Below are 24,498 nucleotides of genomic sequence, written 5' to 3' on the forward strand. Positions count from 1 at the left end.
GGAGAGCAACTGAGTATGTGCAGAGCAGGTTGAAACAGCGTATTACTGGATTTCAAAGTGTATAGAAGCATATTTTTAAATGTTTTACGTGAGTATATATGCAAAATGGGACAACCGGAAGAGATGTAGCAGGACTTACTTTTCTGACTAAAGTTGCACTTTAAATGACAGATTTAACAGCATGGTCTAGCAGATTTTCCTCAAGAATTTGATCTTTATGTAGGATGTGCAAAGTTTTTGGATTTTTTTTCATGTTTTTTTGTCGGTGACATGGTAGCATGAAAACACAGCGGGAGTGGTGATTGTAGTTCAAGCTAAATGTGTAAACAGATTGTCAGAAGTGGGATTTGAACCCACGACTCCATTTGGAGACCAGAACACCCACACAATGTGAAGAAACAGCTCTTGAGTCTGGCGCCTTAGACCACTCGGCCATCCTGACAAGATATATTGAGGTGCTATGGCTTCCTCTGGAAATATCATCTACTCGTGGTACTCTATTGATCTATTACCATTGTCAAGGAGCTGTATGAACACTCTGAACCTAGGCCCTTTTGCAAATGCACTTCTTAAAGCATGACCTTGCACCAAGTCATACATTTCAGATCCTTTCTACCAAATCTCCTTGAGCAAAAAAAGTAGAAGATGTCCCAGGTGATCTTCGAGTGTTTGGTTGATCCGGGCGCCACAAACCAGAATCATGTCCTTGTGGCAGACCGCGTGGCCTAATGGATAAGGCGTCTGACTTCGGATCAGAAGATTGAGGGTTCGAGTCCCTTCGTGGTCGTTCTCTATGCTGCTTTCCAGTTCCTTCCTGTGACCTTCACTCGTAAATTCTTGCTTTAGCCATAACAACGTGCTTCTTGCTGGAGGCTTCCAATTTGCTGAAGCCCAGAGCCTCCAAACAGAAGTAAATCATAAAGTGGAAGTAAACCAATTGATTTAAGGGTTTCAAAACACAGTTACATGCCTGGAATCCCGGGATTGATAACTGTCCCATTTGCTTGTGTTCTCAACCAAACTATCAAATCATCAAATGGCTGGTGTCATAACTTAAATATGCCTAAAATGGGAGAGCAACTGAGTATGTGCAGAGCAGGTTGAAACAGCGTATTACTGGATTTCAAAGTGTATAGAAGCATATTTTTAAATGTTTTACGTGAGTATATATGCAAAATGGGACAACCGGAAGAGATGTAGCAGGACTTACTTTTCTGACTAAAGTTGCACTTTAAATGACAGATTTAACAGCATGGTCTAGCAGATTTTCCTCAAGAATTTGATCTTTATGTAGGATGTGCAAAGTTTTTGGATTTTTTTTCATGTTTTTTTGTCGGTGACATGGTAGCATGAAAACACAGCGGGAGTGGTGATTGTAGTTCAAGCTAAATGTGTAAACAGATTGTCAGAAGTGGGATTTGAACCCACGACTCCATTTGGAGACCAGAACACCCACACAATGTGAAGAAACAGCTCTTGAGTCTGGCGCCTTAGACCACTCGGCCATCCTGACAAGATATATTGAGGTGCTATGGCTTCCTCTGGAAATATCATCTACTCGTGGTACTCTATTGATCTATTACTATTGTCAAGGAGCTGTATGAACACTCTGAACCTAGGCCCTTTTGCAAATGCACTTCTTAAAGCATGACCTTGCACCAAGTCATACATTTCAGATCCTTTCTACCAAATCTCCTTGAGCAAAAAAAGTAGAAGATGTCCCAGGTGATCTTCGACTGTTTGGTTGATCCGGGCGCCACAAACCAGAATCATGTCCTTGTGGCAGACCGCGTGGCCTAATGGATAAAGCGTCTGACTTCGGATCAGAAGATTGAGGGTTCGAGTCCCTTCGTGGTCGTTTTCTATGCTGCTTTCCAGTTCCTTCCTGTGACCTTCACTCGTAAATTCTTGCTTTAGCCATAACAACGTGCTTCTTGCTGGAGGCTTCCAATTTGCTGAAGCCCAGAGCCTCCAAACAGAAGTAAATCATAAAGTGGAAGTAAACCAATTGATTTAAGGGTTTCAAAACACAGTTACATGCCTTGAATCCCGGGATTGATAACTGTCCCATTTGCTTGTGTTCTCAACCAAACTATCAAATCATCAAATGGCTGGTGTCATAACTTAAATATGCCTAAAATGGGAGAGCAACTGAGTATGTGCAGAGCAGGTTGAAACAGCGTATTACTGGATTTCAAAGTGTATAGAAGCATATTTTTTAATGTTTTACATGAGTATATATGCAAAATGGGACAACCGGAAGAGATGTAGCAGGACTTACTTTTCTGACTAAAGTGTCACTTTAAATGACAGATTTAACAGCATGGTCTAGCAGATTTTCCTCAAGAATTTGATCTTTATGTAGGATGTGCAAAGTTTTTGGATTTTTTTTCATGTTTTTTTGTCGGTGACATGGTAGCATGAAAACACAGCGGGAGTGGTGATTGTAGTTCAAGCTAAATGTGTAAACTGATTGTCAGAAGTGGGATTTGAACCCACGCCTCCATTTGGAGACCAGAACACCCACACAATGTGAAGAAACAGCTCTTGAGTCTGGCGCCTTAGACCACTCGGCCATCCTGACAAGATATATTGAGGTGCTATGGCTTCCTCTGGAAATATCATCTACTCGTGGTACTCTATTGATCTATTACCATTGTCAAGGAGCTGTATGAACACTCTGAACCTAGGCCCTTTTGCAAATGCACTTCTTAAAGCATGACCTTGCACCAAGTCATACATTTCAGATCCTTTCTACCAAATCTCCTTGAGCAAAAAAAGTAGAAGATGTCCCAGGTGATCTTCGACTGTTTGGTTGATCCGGGCGCCACAAACCAGAATCATGTCCTTGTGGCAGACCGCGTGGCCTAATGGATAAGGCGTAAGGCTTCGGATCAGAAGATTGAGCGTTCGAGTCCTTTCGTGGTTGTTTTCTATGCTGCTTTCCAGTTCCTTCCTGTGACCTTCACTCGTAAATTCTTGCTTTAGCCATAACAACGTGCTTCTTGCTGGAGGCTTCCAATTTGCTGAAGCCCAGAGCCTCCAAACAGAAGTAAATCATAAAGTGGAAGTAAACCAATTGATTTAAGGGTTTCAAAACACAGTTACATGCCTGGAATCCCGGGATTGATAACTGTCCCATTTGCTTGTGTTCTCAACCAAACTATCAAATCATCAAATGGCTGGTGTCATAACTTAAATATGCCTAAAATGGGAGAGCAACTGAGTATGTGCAGAGCAGGTTGAAACAGCGTATTACTGGATTTCAAAGTGTATAGAAGCATATTTTTTAATGTTTTACATGAGTATATATGCAAAATGGGACAACCGGAAGAGATGTAGCAGGACTTACTTTTCTGACTAAAGTGTCACTTTAAATGACAGATTTAACAGCATGGTCTAGCAGATTTTCCTCAAGAATTTGATCTTTATGTAGGATGTGCAAAGTTTTTGGATTTTTTTTCATGTTTTTTTGTCGGTGACATGGTAGCATGAAAACACAGCGGGAGTGGTGATTGTAGTTCAAGCTAAATGTGTAAACAGATTGTCAGAAGTGGGATTTGAACCCACGCCTCCATTTGGAGACCAGAACACCCACACAATGTGAAGAAACAGCTCTTGAGTCTGGCGCCTTAGACCACTCGGCCATCCTGACAAGATATATTGAGGTGCTATGGCTTCCTCTGGAAATATCATCTACTCGTGGTACTCTATTGATCTATTACCATTGTCAAGGAGCTGTATGAACACTCTGAACCTAGGCCCTTTTGCAAATGCACTTCTTAAAGCATGACCTTGCACCAAGTCATACATTTCAGATCCTTTCTACCAAATCTCCTTGAGCAAAAAAAGTAGAAGATGTCCCAGGTGATCTTCGAGTGTTTGGTTGATCCGGGCGCCACAAACCAGAATCATGTCCTTGTGGCAGACCGCGTGGCCTAATGGATAAGGCGTCTGACTTCGGATCAGAAGATTGAGGGTTTGAGTCCCTTCGTGGTCGTTTTCTATGCTGCTTTCCAGTTCCTTCCTGTGACCTTCACTCGTAAATTCTTGCTTTAGCCATAACAACGTGCTTCTTGCTGGAGGCTTCCAATTTGCTGAAGCCCAGAGCCTCCAAACAGAAGTAAATCATAAAGTGGAAGTAAACCAATTGATTTAAGGGTTTCAAAACACAGTTACATGCCTTGAATCCCGGGATTGATAACTGTCCCATTTGCTTGTGTTCTCAACCAAACTATCAAATCATCAAATGGCTGGTGTCATAACTTAAATATGCCTAAAATGGGAGAGCAACTGAGTATGTGCAGAGCAGGTTGAAACAGCGTATTACTGGATTTCAAAGTGTATAGAAGCATATTTTTTAATGTTTTACATGAGTATATATGCAAAATGGGACAACCGGAAGAGATGTAGCAGGACTTACTTTTCTGACTAAAGTGTCACTTTAAATGACAGATTTAACAGCATGGTCTAGCAGATTTTCCTCAAGAATTTGATCTTTATGTAGGATGTGCAAAGTTTTTGGATTTTTTTTCATGTTTTTTTGTCGGTGACATGGTAGCATGAAAACACAGCGGGAGTGGTGATTGTAGTTCAAGCTAAATGTGTAAACAGATTGTCAGAAGTGGGATTTGAACCCACGCCTCCATTTGGAGACCAGAACACCCACACAATGTGAAGAAACAGCTCTTGAGTCTGGCGCCTTAGACCACTCGGCCATCCTGACAAGATATATTGAGGTGCTATGGCTTCCTCTGGAAATATCATCTACTCGTGGTACTCTATTGATCTATTACCATTGTCAAGGAGCTGTATGAACACTCTGAACCTAGGCCCTTTTGCAAATGCACTTCTTAAAGCATGACCTTGCACCAAGTCATACATTTCAGATCCTTTCTACCAAATCTCCTTGAGCAAAAAAAGTAGAAGATGTCCCAGGTGATCTTCGAGTGTTTGGTTGATCCGGGCGCCACAAACCAGAATCATGTCCTTGTGGCAGACCGCGTGGCCTAATGGATAAGGCGTCTGACTTCGGATCAGAAGATTGAGGGTTCGAGTCCCTTCGTGGTCGTTCTCTATGCTGCTTTCCAGTTCCTTCCTGTGACCTTCACTCGTAAATTCTTGCTTTAGCCATAACAACGTGCTTCTTGCTGGAGGCTTCCAATTTGCTGAAGCCCAGAGCCTCCAAACAGAAGTAAATCATAAAGTGGAAGTAAACCAATTGATTTAAGGGTTTCAAAACACAGTTACATGCCTGGAATCCCGGGATTGATAACTGTCCCATTTGCTTGTGTTCTCAACCAAACTATCAAATCATCAAATGGCTGGTGTCATAACTTAAATATGCCTAAAATGGGAGAGCAACTGAGTATGTGCAGAGCAGGTTGAAACAGCGTATTACTGGATTTCAAAGTGTATAGAAGCATATTTTTAAATGTTTTACATGAGTATATATGCAAAATGGGACAACCGGAAGAGATGTAGCAGGACTTACTTTTCTGACTAAAGTGTCACTTTAAATGACAGATTTAACAGCATGGTCTAGCAGATTTTCCTCAAGAATTTGATCTTTATGTAGGATGTGCAAAGTTTTTGGATTTTTTTTCATGTTTTTTTGTCGGTGACATGGTAGCATGAAAACACAGCGGGAGTGGTGATTGTAGTTCAAGCTAAATGTGTAAACAGATTGTCAGAAGTGGGATTTGAACCCACGCCTCCATTTGGAGACCAGAACACCCACACAATGTGAAGAAACAGCTCTTGAGTCTGGCGCCTTAGACCACTCGGCCATCCTGACAAGATATATTGAGGTGCTATGGCTTCCTCTGGAAATATCATCTACTCGTGGTACTCTATTGATCTATTACTATTGTCAAGGAGCTGTATGAACACTCTGAACCTAGGCCCTTTTGCAAATGCACTTCTTAAAGCATGACCTTGCACCAAGTCATACATTTCAGATCCTTTCTACCAAATCTCCTTGAGCAAAAAAAGTAGAAGATGTCCCAGGTGATCTTCGACTGTTTGGTTGATCCGGGCGCCACAAACCAGAATCATGTCCTTGTGGCAGACCGCGTGGCCTAATGGATAAGGCGTAAGGCTTCGGATCAGAAGATTGAGCGTTCGAGTCCTTTCGTGGTTGTTTTCTATGCTGCTTTCCAGTTCCTTCCTGTGACCTTCACTCGTAAATTCTTGCTTTAGCCATAACAACGTGCTTCTTGCTGGAGGCTTCCAATTTGCTGAAGCCCAGAGCCTCCAAACAGAAGTAAATCATAAAGTGGAAGTAAACCAATTGATTTAAGGGTTTCAAAACACAGTTACATGCCTGGAATCCCGGGATTGATAACTGTCCCATTTGCTTGTGTTCTCAACCAAACTATCAAATCATCAAATGGCTGGTGTCATAACTTAAATATGCCTAAAATGGGAGAGCAACTGAGTATGTGCAGAGCAGGTTGAAACAGCGTATTACTGGATTTCAAAGTGTATAGAAGCATATTTTTTAATGTTTTACATGAGTATATATGCAAAATGGGACAACCGGAAGAGATGTAGCAGGACTTACTTTTCTGACTAAAGTGTCACTTTAAATGACAGATTTAACAGCATGGTCTAGCAGATTTTCCTCAAGAATTTGATCTTTATGTAGGATGTGCAAAGTTTTTGGATTTTTTTTCATGTTTTTTTGTCGGTGACATGGTAGCATGAAAACACAGCGGGAGTGGTGATTGTAGTTCAAGCTAAATGTGTAAACAGATTGTCAGAAGTGGGATTTGAACCCACGCCTCCATTTGGAGACCAGAACACCCACACAATGTGAAGAAACAGCTCTTGAGTCTGGCGCCTTAGACCACTCGGCCATCCTGACAAGATATATTGAGGTGCTATGGCTTCCTCTGGAAATATCATCTACTCGTGGTACTCTATTGATCTATTACCATTGTCAAGGAGCTGTATGAACACTCTGAACCTAGGCCCTTTTGCAAATGCACTTCTTAAAGCATGACCTTGCACCAAGTCATACATTTCAGATCCTTTCTACCAAATCTCCTTGAGCAAAAAATGTAGAAGATGTCCCAGGTGATCTTCGAGTGTTTGGTTGATCCGGGCGCCACAAACCAGAATCATGTCCTTGTGGCAGACCGCGTGGCCTAATGGATAAGGCGTCTGACTTCGGATCAGAAGATTGAGGGTTCGAGTCCCTTCGTGGTCGTTTTCTATGCTGCTTTCCAGTTCCTTCCTGTGACCTTCACTCGTAAATTCTTGCTTTAGCCATAACAACGTGCTTCTTGCTGGAGGCTTCCAATTTGCTGAAGCCCAGAGCCTCCAAACAGAAGTAAATCATAAAGTGGAAGTAAACCAATTGATTTAAGGGTTTCAAAACACAGTTACATGCCTTGAATCCCGGGATTGATAACTGTCCCATTTGCTTGTGTTCTCAACCAAACTATCAAATCATCAAATGGCTGGTGTCATAACTTAAATATGCCTAAAATGGGAGAGCAACTGAGTATGTGCAGAGCAGGTTGAAACAGCGTATTACTGGATTTCAAAGTGTATAGAAGCATATTTTTAAATGTTTTACATGAGTATATATGCAAAATGGGACAACCGGAAGAGATGTAGCAGGACTTACTTTTCTGACTAAAGTTGCACTTTAAATGACAGATTTAACAGCATGGTCTAGCAGATTTTCCTCAAGAATTTGATCTTTATGTAGGATGTGCAAAGTTTTTGGATTTTTTTTCATGTTTTTTTGTCGGTGACATGGTAGCATGAAAACACAGCGGGAGTGGTGATTGTAGTTCAAGCTAAATGTGTAAACAGATTGTCAGAAGTGGGATTTGAACCCACGCCTCCATTTGGAGACCAGAACACCCACACAATGTGAAGAAACAGCTCTTGAGTCTGGCGCCTTAGACCACTCGGCCATCCTGACAAGATATATTGAGGTGCTATGGCTTCCTCTGGAAATATCATCTACTCGTGGTACTCTATTGATCTATTACTATTGTCAAGGAGCTGTATGAACACTCTGAACCTAGGCCCTTTTGCAAATGCACTTCTTAAAGCATGACCTTGCACCAAGTCATACATTTCAGATCCTTTCTACCAAATCTCCTTGAGCAAAAAAAGTAGAAGATGTCCCAGGTGATCTTCGACTGTTTGGTTGATCCGGGCGCCACAAACCAGAATCATGTCCTTGTGGCAGACCGCGTGGCCTAATGGATAAAGCGTCTGACTTCGGATCAGAAGATTGAGGGTTCGAGTCCCTTCGTGGTCGTTTTCTATGCTGCTTTCCAGTTCCTTCCTGTGACCTTCACTCGTAAATTCTTGCTTTAGCCATAACAACGTGCTTCTTGCTGGAGGCTTCCAATTTGCTGAAGCCCAGAGCCTCCAAACAGAAGTAAATCATAAAGTGGAAGTAAACCAATTGATTTAAGGGTTTCAAAACACAGTTACATGCCTTGAATCCCGGGATTGATAACTGTCCCATTTGCTTGTGTTCTCAACCAAACTATCAAATCATCAAATGGCTGGTGTCATAACTTAAATATGCCTAAAATGGGAGAGCAACTGAGTATGTGCAGAGCAGGTTGAAACAGCGTATTACTGGATTTCAAAGTGTATAGAAGCATATTTTTTAATGTTTTACATGAGTATATATGCAAAATGGGACAACCGGAAGAGATGTAGCAGGACTTACTTTTCTGACTAAAGTGTCACTTTAAATGACAGATTTAACAGCATGGTCTAGCAGATTTTCCTCAAGAATTTGATCTTTATGTAGGATGTGCAAAGTTTTTGGATTTTTTTTCATGTTTTTTTGTCGGTGACATGGTAGCATGAAAACACAGCGGGAGTGGTGATTGTAGTTCAAGCTAAATGTGTAAACTGATTGTCAGAAGTGGGATTTGAACCCACGCCTCCATTTGGAGACCAGAACACCCACACAATGTGAAGAAACAGCTCTTGAGTCTGGCGCCTTAGACCACTCGGCCATCCTGACAAGATATATTGAGGTGCTATGGCTTCCTCTGGAAATATCATCTACTCGTGGTACTCTATTGATCTATTACCATTGTCAAGGAGCTGTATGAACACTCTGAACCTAGGCCCTTTTGCAAATGCACTTCTTAAAGCATGACCTTGCACCAAGTCATACATTTCAGATCCTTTCTACCAAATCTCCTTGAGCAAAAAAAGTAGAAGATGTCCCAGGTGATCTTCGAGTGTTTGGTTGATCCGGGCGCCACAAACCAGAATCATGTCCTTGTGGCAGACCGCGTGGCCTAATGGATAAGGCGTCTGACTTCGGATCAGAAGATTGAGGGTTCGAGTCCCTTCGTGGTCGTTTTCTATGCTGCTTTCCAGTTCCTTCCTGTGACCTTCACTCGTAAATTCTTGCTTTAGCCATAACAACGTGCTTCTTGCTGGAGGCTTCCAATTTGCTGAAGCCCAGAGCCTCCAAACAGAAGTAAATCATAAAGTGGAAGTAAACCAATTGATTTAAGGGTTTCAAAACACAGTTACATGCCTGGAATCCCGGGATTGATAACTGTCCCATTTGCTTGTGTTCTCAACCAAACTATCAAATCATCAAATGGCTGGTGTCATAACTTAAATATGCCTAAAATGGGAGAGCAACTGAGTATGTGCAGAGCAGGTTGAAACAGCGTATTACTGGATTTCAAAGTGTATAGAACCATATTTTTAAATGTTTTACATGAGTATATATGCAAAATGGGACAACCGGAAGAGATGTAGCAGGACTTACTTTTCTGACTAAAGTTGCACTTTAAATGACAGATTTAACAGCATGGTCTAGCAGATTTTCCTCAAGAATTTGATCTTTATGTAGGATGTGCAAAGTTTTTGGATTTTTTTTCATGTTTTTTTGTCGGTGACATGGTAGCATGAAAACACAGCGGGAGTGGTGATTGTAGTTCAAGCTAAATGTGTAAACAGATTGTCAGAAGTGGGATATGAACACACGCCTCCATTTGGAGACCAGAACACCCACACAATGTGAAGAAACAGCTCTTGAGTCTGGCGCCTTAGACCACTCGGCCATCCTGACAAGATATATTGAGGTGCTATGGCTTCCTCTGGAAATATCATCTACTCGTGGTACTCTATTGATCTATTACCATTGTCAAGGAGCTGTATGAACACTCTGAACCTAGGCCCTTTTGCAAATGCACTTCTTAAAGCATGACCTTGCACCAAGTCATACATTTCAGATCCTTTCTACCAAATCTCCTTGAGCAAAAAAAGTAGAAGATGTCCCAGGTGATCTTCGACTGTTTGGTTGATCCGGGCGCCACAAACCAGAATCATGTCCTTGTGGCAGACCGCGTGGCCTAATGGATAAGGCGTAAGGCTTCGGATCAGAAGATTGAGCGTTCGAGTCCTTTCGTGGTTGTTTTCTATGCTGCTTTCCAGTTCCTTCCTGTGACCTTCACTCGTAAATTCTTGCTTTAGCCATAACAACGTGCTTCTTGCTGGAGGCTTCCAATTTGCTGAAGCCCAGAGCCTCCAAACAGAAGTAAATCATAAAGTGGAAGTAAACCAATTGATTTAAGGGTTTCAAAACACAGTTACATGCCTGGAATCCCGGGATTGATAACTGTCCCATTTGCTTGTGTTCTCAACCAAACTATCAAATCATCAAATGGCTGGTGTCATAACTTAAATATGCCTAAAATGGGAGAGCAACTGAGTATGTGCAGAGCAGGTTGAAACAGCGTATTACTGGATTTCAAAGTGTATAGAAGCATATTTTTTAATGTTTTACATGAGTATATATGCAAAATGGGACAACCGGAAGAGATGTAGCAGGACTTACTTTTCTGACTAAAGTGTCACTTTAAATGACAGATTTAACAGCATGGTCTAGCAGATTTTCCTCAAGAATTTGATCTTTATGTAGGATGTGCAAAGTTTTTGGATTTTTTTTCATGTTTTTTTGTCGGTGACATGGTAGCATGAAAACACAGCGGGAGTGGTGATTGTAGTTCAAGCTAAATGTGTAAACAGATTGTCAGAAGTGGGATTTGAACCCACGCCTCCATTTGGAGACCAGAACACCCACCCAATGTGAAGAAACAGCTCTTGAGTCTGGCGCCTTAGACCATTCGGCCATCCTGACAAGATATATTGAGGTGCTATGGCTTCCTCTGGAAATATCATCTACTCGTGGTACTCTATTGATCTATTACCATTGTCAAGGAGCTGTATGAACACTCTGAACCTAGGCCCTTTTGCAAATGCACTTCTTAAAGCATGACCTTGCACCAAGTCATACATTTCAGATCCTTTCTACCAAATCTCCTTGAGCAAAAAAAGTAGAAGATGTCCCAGGTGATCTTCGACTGTTTGGTTGATCCGGGCGCCACAAACCAGAATCATGTCCTTGTGGCAGACCGCGTGGCCTAATGGATAAGGCGTAAGGCTTCGGATCAGAAGATTGAGCGTTCGAGTCCTTTCGTGGTTGTTTTCTATGCTGCTTTCCAGTTCCTTCCTGTGACCTTCACTCGTAAATTCTTGCTTTAGCCATAACAACGTGCTTCTTGCTGGAGGCTTCCAATTTGCTGAAGCCCAGAGCCTCCAAACAGAAGTAAATCATAAAGTGGAAGTAAACCAATTGATTTAAGGGTTTCAAAACACAGTTACATGCCTGGAATCCCGGGATTGATAACTGTCCCATTTGCTTGTGTTCTCAACCAAACTATCAAATCATCAAATGGCTGGTGTCATAACTTAAATATGCCTAAAATGGGAGAGCAACTGAGTATGTGCAGAGCAGGTTGAAACAGCGTATTACTGGATTTCAAAGTGTATAGAACCATATTTTTAAATGTTTTACATGAGTATATATGCAAAATGGGACAACCGGAAGAGATGTAGCAGGACTTACTTTTCTGACTAAAGTGTCACTTTAAATGACAGATTTAACAGCATGGTCTAGCAGATTTTCCTCAAGAATTTGATCTTTATGTAGGATGTGCAAAGTTTTTGGATTTTTTTTCATGTTTTTTTGTCGGTGACATGGTAGCATGAAAACACAGCGGGAGTGGTGATTGTAGTTCAAGCTAAATGTGTAAACAGATTGTCAGAAGTGGGATTTGAACCCACGCCTCCATTTGGAGACCAGAACACCCACACAATGTGAAGAAACAGCTCTTGAGTCTGGCGCCTTAGACCACTCGGCCATCCTGACAAGATATATTGAGGTGCTATGGCTTCCTCTGGAAATATCATCTACTCGTGGTACTCTATTGATCTATTACCATTGTCAAGGAGCTGTATGAACACTCTGAACCTAGGCCCTTTTGCAAATGCACTTCTTAAAGCATGACCTTGCACCAAGTCATACATTTCAGATCCTTTCTACCAAATCTCCTTGAGCAAAAAAAGTAGAAGATGTCCCAGGTGATCTTCGAGTGTTTGGTTGATCCGGGCGCCACAAACCAGAATCATGTCCTTGTGGCAGACCGCGTGGCCTAATGGATAAGGCGTCTGACTTCGGATCAGAAGATTGAGGGTTCGAGTCCCTTCGTGGTCGTTTTCTATGCTGCTTTCCAGTTCCTTCCTGTGACCTTCACTCGTAAATTCTTGCTTTAGCCATAACAAAGTGCTTCTTGCTGGAGGCTTCCAATTTGCTGAAGCCCAGAGCCTCCAAACAGAAGTAAATCGTAAAGTGGAAGTAAACCAATTGATTTAAGGGTTTCAAAACACAGTTACATGCCTGGAATCCCGGGATTGATAACTGTCCCATTTGCTTGTGTTCTCAACCAAACTATCAAATCATCAAATGGCTGGTGTCATAACTTAAATATGCCTAAAATGGGAGAGCAACTGAGTATGTGCAGAGCAGGTTGAAACAGCGTATTACTGGATTTCAAAGTGTATAGAAGCATATTTTTAAATGTTTTACATGAGTATATATGCAAAATGGGACAACCGGAAGAGATGTAGCAGGACTTATTTTTCTGACTAAAGTTGCACTTTAAATGACAGATTTAACAGCATGGTCTAGCAGATTTTCCTCAAGAATTTGATCTTTATGTAGGATGTGCAAAGTTTTTGGATTTTTTTTCATGTTTTTTTGTCGGTGACATGGTAGCATGAAAACACAGCGGGAGTGGTGATTGTAGTTCAAGCTAAATGTGTAAACAGATTGTCAGAAGTGGGATTTGAACCCACGCCTCCATTTGGAGACCAGAACACCCACACAATGTGAAGAAACAGCTCTTGAGTCTGGCGCCTTAGACCACTCGGCCATCCTGACAAGATATATTGAGGTGCTATGGCTTCCTCTGGAAATATCATCTACTCGTGGTACTCTATTGATCTATTACCATTGTCAAGGAGCTGTATGAACACTCTGAACCTAGGCCCTTTTGCAAATGCACTTCTTAAAGCATGACCTTGCACCAAGTCATACATTTCAGATCCTTTCTACCAAATCTCCTTGAGCAAAAAATGTAGAAGATGTCCCAGGTGATCTTCGAGTGTTTGGTTGATCCGGGCGCCACAAACCAGAATCATGTCCTTGTGGCAGACCGCGTGGCCTAATGGATAAGGCGTCTGACTTCGGATCAGAAGATTGAGGGTTTGAGTCCCTTCGTGGTCGTTTTCTATGCTGCTTTCCAGTTCCTTCCTGTGACCTTCACTCGTAAATTCTTGCTTTAGCCATAACAAAGTGCTTCTTGCTGGAGGCTTCCAATTTGCTGAAGCCCAGAGCCTCCAAACAGAAGTAAATCATAAAGTGGAAGTAAACCAATTGATTTAAGGGTTTCAAAACACAGTTACATGCCTGGAATCCCGGGATTGATAACTGTCCCATTTGCTTGTGTTCTCAACCAAACTATCAAATCATCAAATGGCTGGTGTCATAACTTAAATATGCCTAAAATGGGAGAGCAACTGAGTATGTGCAGAGCAGGTTGAAACAGCGTATTACTGGATTTCAAAGTGTATAGAACCATATTTTTAAATGTTTTACATGAGTATATATGCAAAATGGGACAACCGGAAGAGATGTAGCAGGACTTACTTTTCTGACTAAAGTTGCACTTTAAATGACAGATTTAACAGCATGGTCTAGCAGATTTTCCTCAAGAATTTGATCTTTATGTAGGATGTGCAAAGTTTTTGGATTTTTTTTCATGTTTTTTTGTCGGTGACATGGTAGCATGAAAACACAGCGGGAGTGGTGATTGTAGTTCAAGCTAAATGTGTAAACAGATTGTCAGAAGTGGGATTTGAACCCACGCCTCCATTTGGAGACCAGAACACCCACACAATGTGAAGAAACAGCTCTTGAGTCTGGCGCCTTAGACCACTCGGCCATCCTGACAAGATATATTGAGGTGCTATGGCTTCCTCTGGAAATATCATCTACTCGTGGTACTCTATTGATCTATTACCATTGTCAAGGAGCTGTATGAACACTCTGAACCTAGGCCCTTTTGCAAATGCACTTCTTAAAGCATGACCTTGCACCAAGTCATACATTTCAGATCCTTTCTACCAAATCTCCTTGAGCAAAAAATGTAGAAGATGTCCCAGGTGATCTTCGAGTGTTTGGTTGATCCGGGCGCCACAAACCAGAATCATGTCCTTGTGGCAGACCGCGTGGCCTAATGGATAAGGCGTCTGACTTCGGATCAGAAGATTGAGGGTTCGAGTCCCTTCGTGGTCGTTTTCTATGCTGCTTTCCAGTTCCTTCCTGTGACCTTCACTCGTAAATTCTTGCTTTAGCCATAACAACGTGCTTCTTGCTGGAGGCTTCCAATTTGCTGAAGCCCAGAGCCTCCAAACAGAAGTAAATCATAAAGTGGAAGTAAACCAATTGATTTAAGGGTTTCAAAACACAGTTACATGCCTTGAATCCCGGGATTGATAACTGTCCCATTTGCTTGTGTTCTCAACCAAACTATCAAATCATCAAATGGCTGGTGTCATAACTTAAATATGCCTAAAATGGGAGAGCAACTGAGTATGTGCAGAGCAGGTTGAAACAGCGTATTACTGGATTTCAAAGTGTATAGAAGCATATTTTTAAATGTTTTACATGAGTATATATGCAAAATGGGACAACCGGAAGAGATGTAGCAGGACTTACTTTTCTGACTAAAGTTGCACTTTAAATGACAGATTTAACAGCATGGTCTAGCAGATTTTCCTCAAGAATTTGATCTTTATGTAGGATGTGCAAAGTTTTTGGATTTTTTTTCATGTTTTTTTGTCGGTGACATGGTAGCATGAAAACACAGCGGGAGTGGTGATTGTAGTTCAAGCTAAATGTGTAAACAGATTGTCAGAAGTGGGATTTGAACCCACGCCTCCATTTGGAGACCAGAAGACCCACACAATGTGAAGAAACAGCTCTTGAGTCTGGCGCCTTAGACCACTCGGCCATCCTGACAAGATATATTGAGGTGCTATGGCTTCCTCTCGAAATATCATCTACTCGTGGTACTCTATTGATCTATTACCATTGTCAAGGAGCTGTATGAACACTCTGAACCTAGGCCCTTTTGCAAATGCACTTCTTAAAGCATGACCTTGCACCAAGTCATACATTTCAGATCCTTTCTACCAAATCTCCTTGAGCAAAAAATGTAGAAGATGTCCCAGGTGATCTTCGAGTGTTTGGTTGATCCGGGCGCCACAAACCAGAATCATGTCCTTGTGGCAGACCGCGTGGCCTAATGGATAAGGCGTCTGACTTCGGATCAGAAGATTGAGGGTTCGAGTCCCTTCGTGGTCGTTTTCTATGCTGCTTTCCAGTTCCTTCCTGTGACCTTCACTCGTAAATTCTTGCTTTACCCATAACAACGTGCTTCTTGCTGGAGGCTTCCAATTTGCTGAAGCCCAGAGCCTCCAAACAGAAGTAAATCATAAAGTGGAAGTAAACCAATTGATTTAAGGGTTTCAAAACACAGTTACATGCCTTGAATCCCGGGATTGATAACTGTCCCATTTGCTTGTGTTCTCAACCAAACTATCAAATCATCAAATGGCTGGTGTCATAACTTAAATATGCCTAAAATGGGAGAGCAACTGAGTATGTGCAGAGCAGGTTGAAACAGCGTATTACTGGATTTCAAAGTGTATAGAACCATATTTTTAAATGTTTTACATGAGTATATATGCAAAATGGGACAACCGGAAGAGATGTAGCAGGACTTACTTTTCTGACTAAAGTTGCACTTTAAATGACAGATTTAACAGCATGGTCTAGCAGAGTTTCCTCAAGAATTTGATCTTTATGTAGGATGTGCAAAGTTTTTGGATTTTTTTTCATGTTTTTTTGTCGGTGACATGGTAGCATGAAAACACAGCGGGAGTGGTGATTGTAGTTCAAGCTAAATGTGTAAACAGATTGTCAGAAGTGGGATTTGAACCCACGCCTCCATTTGGAGACCAGAACACCCACACAATGTGAAGAAACAGCTCTTGAGTCTGGCGCCTTAGACCACTCGGCCATCCTGACAAGATATATTGAGGTGCTATGGCTTCCTCTGGAAATATCATCTACTCGTGGTACTCTATTGATCTATTACCATTGTCAAGGAGCTGTATGAACACTCTGAACCTAGGCCCTTTTGCAAATGCACTTCTTAAAGCATGACCTTGCACCAAGTCATACATTTCAGATCCTTTCTACCAAATCTCCTTGAGCAAAAAAAGTAGAAGATGTCCCAGGTGATCTTCGACTGTTTGGTTGATCCGGGTGCCACAAACCAGAATCATGTCCTTGTGGCAGACCGCGTGGCCTAATGGATAAGGCGTCTGACTTCGGATCAGAAGATTGAGGGTTCGAGTCCCTTCGTGGTCGTTTTCTATGCTGCTTTCCAGTTCCTTCCTGTGACCTTCACTCGTAAATTCTTGCTTTAGCCATAACAACGTGCTTCTTGCTGGAGGCTTCCAATTTGCTGAAGCCCAGAGCCTCCAAACAGAAGTAAATCATAAAGTGGAAGTAAACCAATTGATTTAAGGGTTTCAAAACACAGTTACATGCCTTGAATCCCGGGATTGATAACTGTCCCATTTGCTTGTGTTCTCAACCAAACTATCAAATCATCAAATGGCTGGTGTCATAACTTAAATATGCCTAAAATGGGAGAGCAACTGAGTATGTGCAGAGCAGGTTGAAACAGCGTATTACTGGATTTCAAAGTGTATAGAAGCATATTTTTAAATGTTTTACATGAGTATATATGCAAAATGGGACAACCGGAAGAGATGTAGCAGGACTTACTTTTCTGACTAAAGTGTCACTTTAAATGACAGATTTAACAGCATGGTCTAGCAGATTTTCCTCAAGAATTTGATCTTTATGTAGGATGTGCAAAGTTTTTGGATTTTTTTTCATGTTTTTTTGTCGGTGACATGGTAGCATGAAAACACAGCGGGAGTGGTGATTGTAGTTCAAGCTAAATGTGTAAACAGATTGTCAGAAGTGGGATTTGAACCCACGCCTCCATTTGGAGACCAGAACACCCACACAATGTGAAGAAACAGCTCTTGAGTCTGGCGCCTTAGACCACTCGGCCATCCTGACAAGATATATTGAGGTGCTATGGCTTCCTCTGGAAATATCATCTACTCGTGGTACTCTATTGATCTATTACCATTGTCAAGGAGCTGTATGAACACTCTGAACCTAGGCCCTTTTGCAAATGCACTTCTTAAAGCATGACCTTGCACCAAGTCATACATTTCAGATCCTTTCTACCAAATCTCCTTGAGCAAAAAATGTAGAAGATGTCCCAGGTGATCTTCGAGTGTTTGGTTGATCCGGGCGCCACAAACCAGTATCATGTCCTTGTGGCAGACCGCGTGGCCTAATGGATAAGGCGTCTGACTTCGGATCAGAAGATTGAGGGTTCGAGTCCCTTCGAGGTCGTTTTCTATGCTGCTTTCCAGTTCCTTCCTGTGACCTTCACTCGTAAATTCTTGCTTTAGCCATAACAAAGTGCTTCTTGCTGGAGGCTTCCAATTTGCTGAAGCCCAGAGCCTCCAAACAGAAGTAAATCATAAAGTGGAAGTAAACCAATTGATTTAAGGGTTTCAAAACACAGTTACATGCCTGGAATCCCGGGATTGATAACTGTCCCATTTGCTTGTGTTCTCAACCAAACTATCAAATCATCAAATGGCTGGTGTCATAACTTAAATATGCCTAAAATGGGAGAGCAACTGAGTATGTGCAGAGCAGGTTGAAACAGCGTATTACTGGATTTCAAAGTGTATAGAACCATATTTTTAAATGTTTTACATGAGTATATATGCAAAATGGGACAACCGGAAGAGATGTAGCAGGACTTACTTTTCTGACTAAAGTGTCACTTTAAATGACAGATTTAACAGCATGGTCTAGCAGATTTTCCTCAAGAATTTGATCTTTATGTAGGATGTGCAAAGTTTTTGGATTTTTTTTCATGTTTTTTTGTCGGTGACATGGTAGCATGAAAACACAGCGGGAGTGGTGATTGTAGTTCAAGCTAAATGTGTAAACAGATTGTCAGAAGTGGGATTTGAACCCACGCCTCCATTTGGAGACCAGAACACCCACACAATGTGAAGAAACAGCTCTTGAGTCTGGCGCCTTAGACCACTCGGCCATCCTGACAAGATATATTGAGGTGCTATGGCTTCCTCTGGAAATATCATCTACTCGTGGTACTCTATTGATCTATTACCATTGTCAAGGAGCTGTATGAACACTCTGAACCTAGGCCCTTTTGCAAATGCACTTCTTAAAGCATGACCTTGCACCAAGTCATACATTTCAGATCCTTTCTACCAAATCTCCTTGAGCAAAAAATGTAGAAGATGTCCCAGGTGATCTTCGAGTGTTTGGTTGATCCGGGCGCCACAAACCAGTATCATGTCCTTGTGGCAGACCGCGTGGCCTAATGGATAAGGCGTCTGACTTCGGATCAGAAGATTGAGGGTTCGAGTCCCTTCGAGGTCGTTTTCTATGCTGCTTTCCAGTTCCTTCCTGTGACCTTCACTCGTAAATTCTTGCTTTAGCCATAACAAAGTGCTTCTTGCTGGAGGCTTCCAATTTGCTGAAGCCCAGAGCCTCCAAACAGAAGTAAATCATAAAGTGGAAGTAAACCAATTGATTTAAGGGTTAATGTTTGGTTGATCCGGGCGCCACAAACCAGAATCATGTCCTTGTGGCAGACCGCGTGGCCTAATGGTTAAGGCGTCTGACTTCGGATCAGAAGATTGAGGGTTCGAGTCCCTTCGTGGTCGTTTTCTATGCTGCTTTCCAGTTCCTTCCTGTGACCTTCACTCGTAAATTCTTGCTTTAGCCATAACAACGTGCTTCTTGCTGGAGGCTTCCAATTTGCTGAAGCCCAGAGCCTCCAAACAGAAGTAAATCATAAAGTGGAAGTAAACCAATTGATTTAAGGGTTTCAAAACACAGTTACATGCCTTGAATCCCGGGATTGATAACTGTCCCATTTGCTTGTGTTCTCAACCAAACTATCAAATCATCAAATGGCTGGTGTCATAACTTAAATATGCCTAAAATGGGAGAGCAACTGAGTATGTGCAGAGCAGGTTGAAACAGCGTATTACTGGATTTCAAAGTGTATAGAAGCATATTTTTTAATGTTTTACATGAGTATATATGCAAAATGGGACAACCGGAAGAGATGTAGCAGGACTTACTTTTCTGACTAAAGTTGCACTTTAAATGACAGATTTAACAGCATGGTCTAGCAGAGTTTCCTCAAGAATTTGATCTTTATGTAGGATGTGCAAAGTTTTTGGATTTTTTTTCATGTTTTTTTGTCGGTGACATGGTAGCATGAAAACACAGCGGGAGTGGTGATTGTAGTTCAAGCTAAATGTGTAAACAGATTGTCAGAAGTGGGATTTGAACCCACGCCTCCATTTGGAGACCAGAACACCCACACAATGTGAAGAAACAGCTCTTGAGTCTGGCGCCTTAGACCACTCGGCCATCCTGACAAGATATATTGAGGTGCTATGGCTTCCTCTGGAAATATCATCTACTCGTGGTACTCTATTGATCTATTACCATTGTCAAGGAGCTGTATGAACACTCTGAACCTAGGCCCTTTTGCAAATGCACTTCTTAAAGCATGACCTTGCACCAAGTCATACATTTCAGATCCTTTCTACCAAATCTCCTTGAGCAAAAAAAGTAGAAGATGTCCCAGGTGATCTTCGACTGTTTGGTTGATCCGGGTGCCACAAACCAGAATCATGTCCTTGTGGCAGACCGCGTGGCCTAATGGATAAGGCGTCTGACTTCGGATCAGAAGATTGAGGGTTCGAGTCCCTTCGTGGTCGTTTTCTATGCTGCTTTCCAGTTCCTTCCTGTGACCTTCACTCGTAAATTCTTGCTTTAGCCATAACAACGTGCTTCTTGCTGGAGGCTTCCAATTTGCTGAAGCCCAGAGCCTCCAAACAGAAGTAAATCGTAAAGTGGAAGTAAACCAATTGATTTAAGGGTTTCAAAACACAGTTACATGCCTTGAATCCCGGGATTGATAACTGTCCCATTTGCTTGTGTTCTCAACCAAACTATCAAATCATCAAATGGCTGGTGTCATAACTTAAATATGCCTAAAATGGGAGAGCAACTGAGTATGTGCAGAGCAGGTTGAAACAGCGTATTACTGGATTTCAAAGTGTATAGAAGCATATTTTTTAATGTTTTACATGAGTATATATGCAAAATGGGACAACCGGAAGAGATGTAGCAGGACTTACTTTTCTGACTAAAGTGTCACTTTAAATGACAGATTTAACAGCATGGTCTAGCAGATTTTCCTCAAGAATTTGATCTTTATGTAGGATGTGCAAAGTTTTTGGATTTTTTTTCATGTTTTTTTGTTGGTGACATGGTAGCATGAAAACACAGCAGGAGTGGTGATTGTAGTTCAAGCTAAATGTGTAAACAGATTGTCAGAAGTGGGATTTGAACCCACGCCTCCATTTGGAGACCAGAACACCCACACAATGTGAAGAAACAGCTCTTGAGTCTGGCGCCTTAGACCACTCGGCCATCCTGACAAGATATATTGAGGTGCTATGGCTTCCTCTGGAAATATCATCTACTCGTGGTACTCTATTGATCTATTACCATTGTCAAGGAGCTGTATGAACACTCTGAACCTAGGCCCTTTTGCAAATGCACTTCTTAAAGCATGACCTTGCACCAAGTCATACATTTCAGATCCTTTCTACCAAATCTCCTTGAGCAAAAAATGTAGAAGATGTGCCAGGTGATCTTCGAGTGTTTGGTTGATCCGGGCGCCACAAACCAGAATCATGTCCTTGTGGCAGACCGCGTGGCCTAATGGATAAGGCGTCTGACTTCGGATCAGAAGATTGAGGGTTCGAGTCCCTTCGTGGTCGTTTTCTATGCTGCTTTCCAGTTCCTTCCTGTGACCTTCACTCGTAAATTCTTGCTTTAGCCATAACAACGTGCTTCTTGCTGGAGGCTTCCAATTTGCTGAAGCCCAGAGCCTCCAAACAGAAGTAAATCATAAAGTGGAAGTAAACCAATTGATTTAAGGGTTTCAAAACACAGTTACATGCCTTGAATCCCGGGATTGATAACTGTCCCATTTGCTTGTGTTCTCAACCAAACTATCAAATCATCAAATGGCTAGTGTCATAACTTAAATATGCCTAAAATGGGAGAGCAACTGAGTATGTGCAGAGCAGGTTGAAACAGCGTATTACTGGATTTCAAAGTGTATAGAAGCATATTTTTTAATGTTTTACATGAGTATATATGCAAAATGGGACAACCGGAAGAGATGTAGCAGGACTTACTTTTCTGACTAAAGTTGCACTTTAAATGACAGATTTAACAGCATGGTCTAGCAGAGTTTCCTCAAGAATTTGATCTTTATGTAGGATGTGCAAAGTTTTTGGATTTTTTTTCATGTTTTTTTGTCGGTGACATGGTAGCATGAAAACACAGCGGGAGTGGTGATTGTAGTTCAAGCTAAATGTGTAAACAGATTGTCAGAAGTGGGATTTGAACCCACGCCTCCATTTGGAGACCAGAACACCCACACAATGTGAAGAAACAGCTCTTGAGTCAGGCGCCTTAGACCACTCGGCCATCCTGACAAGATATATTGAGGTGCTATGGCTTCCTCTGGAAATATCATCTACTCGTGGTACTCTATTGATCTATTACCATTGTCAAGGAGCTGTATGAACACTCTGAACCTAGGCCCTTTTGCAAATGCACTTCTTAAAGCATGACCTTGCACCAAGTCATACATTTCAGATCCTTTCTACCAAATCTCCTTGAGCAAAAAAAGTAGAAGATGTCCCAGGTGATCTTCGACTGTTTGGTTGATCCGGGTGCCACAAACCAGAATCATGTCCTTGTGGGAGACCGCGTGGCCTAATGGATAAGGCGTCTGACTTCGGATCAGAAGATTGAGTGTTCGAGTCCCTTCGTGGTCGTTTTCTATGCTGCTTTCCAGTTCCTTCCTGTGACCTTCACTCGTAAATTCTTGCTTTAGCCATAACAACGTGCTTCTTGCTGGAGGCTTCCAATTTGCTGAAGCCCAGAGCCTCCAAACAGAAGTAAATCATAAAGTGGAAGTAAACCAATTGATTTAAGGGTTTCAAAACACAGTTACATGCCTTGAATCCCGGGATTGATAACTGTCCCATTTGCTTGTGTTCTCAACCAAACTATCAAATCATCAAATGGCTGGTGTCATAACTTAAATATGCCTAAAATGGGAGAGCAACTGAGTATGTGCAGAGCAGGTTGAAACAGCGTATTACTGGATTTCAAAGTGTATAGAAGCATATTTTTTAATGTTTTACATGAGTATATATGCAAAATGGGACAACCGGAAGAGATGTAGCAGGACTTACTTTTCTGACTAAAGTGTCACTTTAAATGACAGATTTAACAGCATGGTCTAGCAGATTTTCCTCAAGAATTTGATCTTTATGTAGGATGTGCAACGTTTTTGGATTTTTTTTCATGTTTTTTTGTCGGTGACATGGTAGCATGAAAACACAGCGGGAGTGGTGATTGTAGTTCAAGCTAAATGTGTAAACAGATTGTCAGAAGTGGGATTTGAACCCACGCCTCCATTTGGAGACCAGAACACCCACACAATGTGAAGAAACAGCTCTTGAGTCTGGCGCCTTAGACCACTCGGCCATCCTGACAAGATCTATTACCATTGTCAAGGAGCTGTATGAACACTCTGAACCTAGGCCCTTTTGCAAATGCACTTCTTAAAGCATGACCTTGCACCAAGTCATACATTTCAGATCCTTTCTACCAAATCTCCTTGAGCAAAAAAAGTAGAAGATGTCCCAGGTGATCTTCGAGTGTTTGGTTGATCCGGGTGCCACAAACCAGAATCATGTCCTTGTGGCAGCCCGCGTGGCCTAATGGATAAGGCGTCTGACTTCGGATCAGAAGATTGAGGGTTCGAGTCCCTTCTTGGTCGTTTTCTATGCTGCTTTCCAGTTCCTTCCTGTGACCTTCACTCGTAAATTCTTGCTTTAGCCATAACAACGTGCTTCTTGCTGGAGGCTTCCAATTTGCTGAAGCCCAGAGCCTCCAAACAGAAGTAAATCATAAAGTGGAAGTAAACCAATTGATTTAAGGGTTTCAAAACACAGTTACATGCCTGGAATCCCGGGATTGATAACTGTCCCATTTGCTTGTGTTCTCAACCAAACTATCAAATCATCAAATGGCTGGTGTGATAACTTAAATATGCCTAAAATGGGAGAGCAACTGAGTATGTGCAGAGCAGGTTGAAACAGCGTATTACTGGATTTCAAAGTGTATAGAACCATATTTTTAAATGTTTTACATGAGTATATATGCAAAATGGGACAACCGGAAGAGATGTAGCAGGACTTACTTTTCTGACTAAAGTGTCACTTTAAATGACAGATTTAACAGCATGGTCTAGCAGATTTTCCTCAAGAATTTGATCTTTATGTAGGATGTGCAAAGTTTTTGGATTTTTTTTCATGTTTTTTTGTCGGTGACATGGTAGCATGAAAACACAGCAGGAGTGGTGATTGTAGTTCAAGCTAAATGTGTAAACAGATTGTCAGAAGTGGGATTTGAACCCACGCCTCCATTTGGAGACCAGAACACCCACACAATGTGAAGAAACAGCTCTTGAGTCTGGCGCCTTAGACCACTCGGCCATCCTGACAAGATATATTGAGGTGCTATGGCTTCCTCTGGAAATATCATCTACTCGTGGTACTCTATTGATCTATTACCATTGTCAAGGAGCTGTATGAACACTCTGAACCTAGGCCCTTTTGCAAATGCACTTCTTAAAGCATGACCTTGCACCAAGTCATACATTTCAGATCCTTTCTACCAAATCTCCTTGAGCAAAAAAAGTAGAAGATGTCCCAGGTGATCTTCGACTGTTTGGTTGATCCGGGCGCCACAAACCAGAATCATGTCCT

The 24,498-nt window shown here is 41.8% G+C and overlaps 29 non-coding genes across 29 annotated transcripts; 11 read left to right on the forward strand and 18 right to left on the reverse strand.

The window, feature by feature from the left end:
• The first annotated feature begins 714 nt into the window (after positions 1–714).
• On the forward strand, positions 715–787 carry TRNAR-UCG (transfer RNA arginine (anticodon UCG)). Its single transcript has one exon. It is a non-coding gene; the product is annotated as a tRNA-Arg (tRNA).
• Positions 788–2,474: 1,687 nt separating this feature from the next.
• On the reverse strand, positions 2,475–2,584 carry TRNAL-CAA (transfer RNA leucine (anticodon CAA)). Its single transcript has 2 exons — positions 2,547–2,584; positions 2,475–2,520 (listed from the first exon to the last, which is right to left on the reverse strand). It is a non-coding gene; the product is annotated as a tRNA-Leu (tRNA).
• A 961-nt stretch (positions 2,585–3,545) lies between these two features.
• TRNAL-CAA (transfer RNA leucine (anticodon CAA)) lies at positions 3,546–3,655 on the reverse strand. The gene is made up of 2 exons: positions 3,618–3,655; positions 3,546–3,591 (listed from the first exon to the last, which is right to left on the reverse strand). It is a non-coding gene; the product is annotated as a tRNA-Leu (tRNA).
• Positions 3,656–4,616: 961 nt separating this feature from the next.
• On the reverse strand, positions 4,617–4,726 carry TRNAL-CAA (transfer RNA leucine (anticodon CAA)). The gene is made up of 2 exons: positions 4,689–4,726; positions 4,617–4,662 (listed from the first exon to the last, which is right to left on the reverse strand). It is a non-coding gene; the product is annotated as a tRNA-Leu (tRNA).
• A 272-nt stretch (positions 4,727–4,998) lies between these two features.
• TRNAR-UCG (transfer RNA arginine (anticodon UCG)) lies at positions 4,999–5,071 on the forward strand. The gene has a single exon. It is a non-coding gene; the product is annotated as a tRNA-Arg (tRNA).
• Positions 5,072–5,687: 616 nt separating this feature from the next.
• TRNAL-CAA (transfer RNA leucine (anticodon CAA)) lies at positions 5,688–5,797 on the reverse strand. Its single transcript has 2 exons — positions 5,760–5,797; positions 5,688–5,733 (listed from the first exon to the last, which is right to left on the reverse strand). It is a non-coding gene; the product is annotated as a tRNA-Leu (tRNA).
• Positions 5,798–6,758: 961 nt separating this feature from the next.
• Positions 6,759–6,868, reverse strand: TRNAL-CAA (transfer RNA leucine (anticodon CAA)). The gene is made up of 2 exons: positions 6,831–6,868; positions 6,759–6,804 (listed from the first exon to the last, which is right to left on the reverse strand). It is a non-coding gene; the product is annotated as a tRNA-Leu (tRNA).
• Positions 6,869–7,140: 272 nt separating this feature from the next.
• TRNAR-UCG (transfer RNA arginine (anticodon UCG)) lies at positions 7,141–7,213 on the forward strand. The gene has a single exon. It is a non-coding gene; the product is annotated as a tRNA-Arg (tRNA).
• Positions 7,214–7,829: 616 nt separating this feature from the next.
• Positions 7,830–7,939, reverse strand: TRNAL-CAA (transfer RNA leucine (anticodon CAA)). Its single transcript has 2 exons — positions 7,902–7,939; positions 7,830–7,875 (listed from the first exon to the last, which is right to left on the reverse strand). It is a non-coding gene; the product is annotated as a tRNA-Leu (tRNA).
• A 961-nt stretch (positions 7,940–8,900) lies between these two features.
• Positions 8,901–9,010, reverse strand: TRNAL-CAA (transfer RNA leucine (anticodon CAA)). The gene is made up of 2 exons: positions 8,973–9,010; positions 8,901–8,946 (listed from the first exon to the last, which is right to left on the reverse strand). It is a non-coding gene; the product is annotated as a tRNA-Leu (tRNA).
• Positions 9,011–9,282: 272 nt separating this feature from the next.
• TRNAR-UCG (transfer RNA arginine (anticodon UCG)) lies at positions 9,283–9,355 on the forward strand. Its single transcript has one exon. It is a non-coding gene; the product is annotated as a tRNA-Arg (tRNA).
• Positions 9,356–12,113: 2,758 nt separating this feature from the next.
• Positions 12,114–12,223, reverse strand: TRNAL-CAA (transfer RNA leucine (anticodon CAA)). The gene is made up of 2 exons: positions 12,186–12,223; positions 12,114–12,159 (listed from the first exon to the last, which is right to left on the reverse strand). It is a non-coding gene; the product is annotated as a tRNA-Leu (tRNA).
• Positions 12,224–12,495: 272 nt separating this feature from the next.
• TRNAR-UCG (transfer RNA arginine (anticodon UCG)) lies at positions 12,496–12,568 on the forward strand. The gene has a single exon. It is a non-coding gene; the product is annotated as a tRNA-Arg (tRNA).
• A 616-nt stretch (positions 12,569–13,184) lies between these two features.
• Positions 13,185–13,294, reverse strand: TRNAL-CAA (transfer RNA leucine (anticodon CAA)). Its single transcript has 2 exons — positions 13,257–13,294; positions 13,185–13,230 (listed from the first exon to the last, which is right to left on the reverse strand). It is a non-coding gene; the product is annotated as a tRNA-Leu (tRNA).
• Positions 13,295–14,255: 961 nt separating this feature from the next.
• TRNAL-CAA (transfer RNA leucine (anticodon CAA)) lies at positions 14,256–14,365 on the reverse strand. Its single transcript has 2 exons — positions 14,328–14,365; positions 14,256–14,301 (listed from the first exon to the last, which is right to left on the reverse strand). It is a non-coding gene; the product is annotated as a tRNA-Leu (tRNA).
• Positions 14,366–14,637: 272 nt separating this feature from the next.
• TRNAR-UCG (transfer RNA arginine (anticodon UCG)) lies at positions 14,638–14,710 on the forward strand. Its single transcript has one exon. It is a non-coding gene; the product is annotated as a tRNA-Arg (tRNA).
• A 616-nt stretch (positions 14,711–15,326) lies between these two features.
• On the reverse strand, positions 15,327–15,436 carry TRNAL-CAA (transfer RNA leucine (anticodon CAA)). Its single transcript has 2 exons — positions 15,399–15,436; positions 15,327–15,372 (listed from the first exon to the last, which is right to left on the reverse strand). It is a non-coding gene; the product is annotated as a tRNA-Leu (tRNA).
• Positions 15,437–15,708: 272 nt separating this feature from the next.
• Positions 15,709–15,781, forward strand: TRNAR-UCG (transfer RNA arginine (anticodon UCG)). Its single transcript has one exon. It is a non-coding gene; the product is annotated as a tRNA-Arg (tRNA).
• Positions 15,782–16,397: 616 nt separating this feature from the next.
• On the reverse strand, positions 16,398–16,507 carry TRNAL-CAA (transfer RNA leucine (anticodon CAA)). Its single transcript has 2 exons — positions 16,470–16,507; positions 16,398–16,443 (listed from the first exon to the last, which is right to left on the reverse strand). It is a non-coding gene; the product is annotated as a tRNA-Leu (tRNA).
• Positions 16,508–16,779: 272 nt separating this feature from the next.
• Positions 16,780–16,852, forward strand: TRNAR-UCG (transfer RNA arginine (anticodon UCG)). The gene has a single exon. It is a non-coding gene; the product is annotated as a tRNA-Arg (tRNA).
• Positions 16,853–17,468: 616 nt separating this feature from the next.
• On the reverse strand, positions 17,469–17,578 carry TRNAL-CAA (transfer RNA leucine (anticodon CAA)). The gene is made up of 2 exons: positions 17,541–17,578; positions 17,469–17,514 (listed from the first exon to the last, which is right to left on the reverse strand). It is a non-coding gene; the product is annotated as a tRNA-Leu (tRNA).
• A 961-nt stretch (positions 17,579–18,539) lies between these two features.
• Positions 18,540–18,649, reverse strand: TRNAL-CAA (transfer RNA leucine (anticodon CAA)). Its single transcript has 2 exons — positions 18,612–18,649; positions 18,540–18,585 (listed from the first exon to the last, which is right to left on the reverse strand). It is a non-coding gene; the product is annotated as a tRNA-Leu (tRNA).
• A 559-nt stretch (positions 18,650–19,208) lies between these two features.
• On the forward strand, positions 19,209–19,281 carry TRNAR-UCG (transfer RNA arginine (anticodon UCG)). Its single transcript has one exon. It is a non-coding gene; the product is annotated as a tRNA-Arg (tRNA).
• A 616-nt stretch (positions 19,282–19,897) lies between these two features.
• Positions 19,898–20,007, reverse strand: TRNAL-CAA (transfer RNA leucine (anticodon CAA)). The gene is made up of 2 exons: positions 19,970–20,007; positions 19,898–19,943 (listed from the first exon to the last, which is right to left on the reverse strand). It is a non-coding gene; the product is annotated as a tRNA-Leu (tRNA).
• A 272-nt stretch (positions 20,008–20,279) lies between these two features.
• Positions 20,280–20,352, forward strand: TRNAR-UCG (transfer RNA arginine (anticodon UCG)). The gene has a single exon. It is a non-coding gene; the product is annotated as a tRNA-Arg (tRNA).
• A 616-nt stretch (positions 20,353–20,968) lies between these two features.
• On the reverse strand, positions 20,969–21,078 carry TRNAL-CAA (transfer RNA leucine (anticodon CAA)). Its single transcript has 2 exons — positions 21,041–21,078; positions 20,969–21,014 (listed from the first exon to the last, which is right to left on the reverse strand). It is a non-coding gene; the product is annotated as a tRNA-Leu (tRNA).
• Positions 21,079–21,350: 272 nt separating this feature from the next.
• Positions 21,351–21,423, forward strand: TRNAR-UCG (transfer RNA arginine (anticodon UCG)). Its single transcript has one exon. It is a non-coding gene; the product is annotated as a tRNA-Arg (tRNA).
• A 1,687-nt stretch (positions 21,424–23,110) lies between these two features.
• Positions 23,111–23,220, reverse strand: TRNAL-CAA (transfer RNA leucine (anticodon CAA)). Its single transcript has 2 exons — positions 23,183–23,220; positions 23,111–23,156 (listed from the first exon to the last, which is right to left on the reverse strand). It is a non-coding gene; the product is annotated as a tRNA-Leu (tRNA).
• A 903-nt stretch (positions 23,221–24,123) lies between these two features.
• On the reverse strand, positions 24,124–24,233 carry TRNAL-CAA (transfer RNA leucine (anticodon CAA)). Its single transcript has 2 exons — positions 24,196–24,233; positions 24,124–24,169 (listed from the first exon to the last, which is right to left on the reverse strand). It is a non-coding gene; the product is annotated as a tRNA-Leu (tRNA).
• Positions 24,234–24,498: the final 265 nt, after the last annotated feature.

This window comes from Lithobates pipiens, unplaced genomic scaffold, assembly GCF_037356315.1.
Source record: "Lithobates pipiens isolate NorthernLeopardFrog02 unplaced genomic scaffold, aLitPip1_a1.2 Scaffold_1, whole genome shotgun sequence".
In the NCBI taxonomy this organism is placed as follows: domain Eukaryota; kingdom Metazoa; phylum Chordata; class Amphibia; order Anura; family Ranidae; genus Lithobates; species Lithobates pipiens.